Here is a 5,052-nt window from a genome sequence, read left to right on the forward strand (position 1 = left end):
AAACCCTCACATTATTATAATTAACAAATGTTACTTAGTAAAACTTCTTAAAATAAGCAATAATACATAGGTTTTTGCATCACACTAAATGCCTTAACCAGTCAGAAAATATGAAAATTAGAGCATTTTAATCATGACATAAGCGTTAAAAATTCAGTTTCCATGCACAAAAGAAAGACATAGAGACTCAATACAAGTCTGTTTCTCTCATTTAAGTCTATTTGTAAGACTGCATTGCTAGTAATCTGAGACTGTACTTTATACTCAAATTAAAACATCATACGCCAAGTCTGTTTATCAAAAATACAACAGAAAATCTGAATTTTGCTATCAATTTTATTAACTTTAATAAGTGTGCCATCATGGCAGCTTGATATAAATACATTACAAGTGTGCAAACAAGACAGATTTATCCAAATACACAACAAGCATGTTCAGGCCGCTTCTAAGAATTCTATTAAAACATGTAAATCTTAGATGTCAAGGCTTTCCAATAACAATGTCCCTACGTCTACAACATTAACAACATTGCTTGGTCTTCATATACTATTTTTAAACATAAAAAAAAAAATAAAAAGGGTCTTCAATCTGGACCTGACTTGCAGCGCGTAATAGTACGCCATGACATACAGAACACCTTCGTGCAGCAGGCCTTCGGGGAATGTTGTCACTGTTCTTCCCAACACTGATCATGCAGTTATCCTGGTCAATTAGAAGCAGGGGCTTGATAGACGACATCTGCTAAGAAAAGCAGCAGCGATTTCAGAGGGCTGAAAAAACAAAAACCAAAGGCACTATAAACCACAGACATGAACAGAACAAACGATATTCAGGATTTAAATAACAACTTAGTTTCTTTGCAAGCAGTTTAGTAAACTATCTAAACAACAAAAAAATAACAGTTGACAATACTTACCATGAGAATATGAAACAGAGGCTCACGTGGCTGTCCCAGTTTCTGTGGTGGTGCAACTCCTGATGGGAAGAGTGCTGGAAGGCCGTTTAAAATCTCAATGGACTGTTGCACTATTTAAAGAAAAGCAATGCCTTACTGAAATTGAAATCACTTTTAAAATCAATTTTTTCCCTTCCAGAATTTTTACAATATGTCATATCTAATTCACTTAATTTTTGCCTGGCCACACCACAGGATTTACAATAATTACACATTTATTTTACCTTCAGTCACCGAAACCACCAGACTTTAAATCTACCCAGAATAAAACAGACACCACCAAACGTGTACAAAGTTCTAGACCAACCTGAGAGCTCACAACATTTCTCATGAACAGACATGACTTTAGACGGGGCTTCAGACTACTGCTTGTTGAGGATGATAAAAATAGCACATGGGATATTTTACTGATTACTGATAAACTGTTATGCTTCAGGGTCGAGTGGCAAATAAAGACTTAACACTCAACATCTATAAAACAATAATTTACTAATAAAGCAGTATTTAATCCAGAAATTATTTTAAATCACTTTTATTTCATCAAGTTTTTACTGCAAGCATAACGCAAATTTCTATCTTTAATGAGAATGTATTGTAGCATCAAGCTAACAGTTTTGTCTGTTTGTGTTTTTAAACACTCTTAAACAGACAAAGTTTCTAACAAACATTTAAGTAACATTTCCTGTTAGAGACTCTCTGTAATTTGGTCAACCTTCTAAGTACTATTCACAAACAACAATCTAATGTTTGTGTTCAGTGATTAGCCAATTTAGTGATTTTAAAACTTAAATTAGGCTCCAGGGAACACAAAAATAGGTTTGTGATATTCTTCTTTCAGCCATAAATGTTAATAATTGTTTATAATTACTGTTTGCTAGCTATTTACATCGATTAACCATAACATTAACACCACCTCCTTGTATCTACACTCATTGTCTATTTTATCAGCTCCACTTACCATACTGGAGTACTTTGTAGTTCTACAATTACAGACTGTAGTCCATCAGTTTCTCTGCATACTTTGTTAGCCACCTGTTCTTCAATGGTCAGGACCACCACAGAGCAGGTATTAATTCACTGAAGGATTGTCTCAGCACTGCAGTGACTGACATGGTGGTGGTGTTTTAGTGCGAGTTGAACTAGTACAAGTGGATCAGACACAGCAGTGCTGCTGGAGTTTTTAAAACATTGTGTCCACTCATTGTCCACTCTATAGAGACTCCTATCTTGTTGGTCCACCTTGTAGATGTAAAGTCTGAGACGTTCGCTCATTTCTTGCTGCAGTTTGTGTTGGTCATGCACTAGTCCTTCATTAGTGGTCACAGAATGCTGCCCAAAGAACATTGTTGGCTGGTGGACTCAGCAGTGGAACTGAGATGCTTAAAAACTCAATTAGCACTGCTGTCTTATCCACTCATATCAGTGCAACACACACCAACACACCACCATCACATCAGTGTCACTGCAGTGCTGAGAATAATCCACCACCCAAAGAAAACCTGCTCTGTGTTGATACTCTGGGGGTCCTGAAGAACAGGATGGAAAAGGGATAAAGCATGCAGAGAAACTGATGGACTACAGACTGTAATGGTAGAACTACAAAGTACTCCAGTATGATAAGTGGAGCTGATAAAATAGACGATGAGTGATTAAGGTGGTGTTAATGTTACGGCTGATGTGTGTATGATGCCCATTACAATGCATTCTGAGCCACAATATTACAGTATTTACATATAATTGTAAGAGTTATTACAAAAAAACCTAACTACAATATTAAATTACATTGATGTGTTTTCATGAATGAAGTTCATTATAAGTAATAAAGTGATGCTTTAAAATATTTTAGACAGCGGTGCCTCACTGCTGAATACATTTTGAGTAATGACTTAAATTGAATTTACCTTCATCCAGAGTCACTGGTGGCTTCATTACATTTTTCATGACTCCAAAGAACTGAACTTTTGAACAGGATGCTTTCCATCAGTTCTGTGGTGTACTTGTGATTGCCAGATTAAAGAATCATCCATCCAACTCATCCATGACCTGTAAACAAGCACAAAAAGCCATGACAACATATTTTAGAGAACCAGAACTGAAGCATCTCAATTTTTATTTAATCACTATTTGTGATCCAAAACTGAGATCACTATTGTCACAATTTATTTGGGCCCTAAGGAGAAAAAAATATGATTTAAGAGATGTTTAAAACAAAGAGTTTACAAAAAGTATAAATATACATTTATGTACACTGCCTTCTAAACGAAACAAAGTACAATTTACATAACATTACAAATAAACAAAATACTAAGAGATGAGTTACAAGAATTACTAAAATACTTCAAACAGCAGATATTAACTGTGCATTCAAATGTATTCTTTACAATAAGTCAATGTTTTTCATAATACTGTTTCGTATACATCAAATGACAATTTCACAAACATAAGCTGATTAAAATTGCTCTTTATAGCAGCAAAGTAAACAATCAGAAAAAAAGAACAAAACTACTTATTATTACTTGTGTTAATCACTACAGGCTCCACAATGCCACAACATGAGGCATGACATGATTATACTGCAATATTATTACTGCAATAATCATTCATTTATCGTGATTTATTACTTATGGTTACAAGTTATTCCTCCAAAACGCATCTAATAAATCACCACACGTTTATAGTCTTCCTTACCTTTAAACTTTTAGCACATTGTGTTCTCCACAAAGTTATTTTCCTGTCCCTAACACCACGTTCACCAGGCTGAAGTGACCCTCACCTGTGGAGCCGCTTGTCCATGAACAGTTTCAAAACAGTTCAGAAGCTCAAACTCACTTCACTGACATTTAAAAACCCTCATTTTAAGTTTAATCTTTTGCAAGTCTAAATGAAACTTCGTTGTTTTTCCCTCTTACAGAAAGCAGCACTCATGTTTACTCTGTGAGGCTTCGTCCCAAATCACTCCCCCTTCCGTATTTAGTGCACTTGGTAGACATATTAGCGCTTCCACCCCAGACAGTGTAGTGCACTATATAGGGAACAGGGAGTCATTTGAGACACTACACACGGACCTACTGTAAGGAGCAGATCTGTTACCCAGTTACCTAATAAATTGCATTATCCAAGAATCCAGTGTTACCACTCGCAATTTTAATTTAAAAGTATCTTCTATGGTCCAACTACACTTGGTTATCAAACCTGAAAACAATTAAGAAAAAAAATGCTGACTTTAAAGTTAAGCTAGCTAGCTAAGTTAATTAGGTCAATGCTAACGCAAATAAACCTAGATAAGACTCTGAACAAGCACAATACTGGCTCACAAAACTCAAACAGAAAATATAAGTTATTAGCTCACCTGTAAGTGCTGCGGTGGAAATATCATCCAGGGTTTCTCCATTTCAGTTGTTTATGGTTAGCACTTAGCAGCAGAAAAAGACTGAAATGTCGGTTGGAAGAACGTTCCGGCGGGAACTGAGGAGGAATGTACCATCTCATGTTGTAAAAGGGGAGCAATTCATTTCATTAGGCGGCACGGTTTTGGTTAGCTGTTTGAATTGATAAAATGTGTTGCATTTATTACAGCTCTAAAACACAAATATAATTAAACAAAAACAGCTCAACAATACCAGTGACTGTTTAAGCAGCTGTTATAGACAACCCCCCCCCCCCCCCCCCCCCCCCCCTAATTTTTCTAATTAAGACAATTGTAGACAAAGTTTCTTAAATCTAGATTATTAATCTTGCACATGCAAATCTAGTCAAGTCAGTTAATCTTAAAATAAAAAAACAAGATCTATTGTTTATTTTTAAGATTTTCTGCCTTGTCAAGATTTCATTTTTTGCAGTGTGGAGTATTAGTGCTGCAAAATATTAATTTACCTGTTTCAACTTTGTTGCTTACGTGTTATGTCTATAAATGGCCCAGTACAGTATGAGGTTAAAATGACTATGGTACTGCTGTCACGGTGGGGCTAAGGATGAGACAAGAGGGGCGGACACACTCGCGGAGATGCAAACAAGAATTTATATTTATTAAATTACAAAGACAAGACAGATAACACTAACAAGACAAATGAACACCTGGAGTGGCTAAACCTGGAGGC

General features: G+C 35.8%; 1 long non-coding RNA gene across 2 annotated transcripts; it reads right to left on the reverse strand.

Moving 5' to 3' along the window:
- Positions 1-329: 329 nt before the first annotated feature.
- On the reverse strand, positions 330-4,391 carry LOC134321775 (uncharacterized). Of its 2 annotated transcripts, none has more exons than XR_010013916.1 (4): positions 4,305-4,391; positions 2,857-2,998; positions 917-1,026; positions 330-770 (listed from the first exon to the last, which is right to left on the reverse strand). It is a non-coding gene; the product is annotated as an uncharacterized LOC134321775 (long non-coding RNA). The 2 variants fall into 2 exon arrangements; XR_010013915.1 differs by lacking the exon at positions 4,305-4,391 and adding an exon at positions 3,644-3,858.
- Positions 4,392-5,052: the final 661 nt, after the last annotated feature.

The sequence above is a fragment of the Trichomycterus rosablanca genome, chromosome 10 (genome assembly GCF_030014385.1).
Source record: "Trichomycterus rosablanca isolate fTriRos1 chromosome 10, fTriRos1.hap1, whole genome shotgun sequence".
In the NCBI taxonomy this organism is placed as follows: Eukaryota; Metazoa; Chordata; class Actinopteri; order Siluriformes; family Trichomycteridae; genus Trichomycterus; species Trichomycterus rosablanca.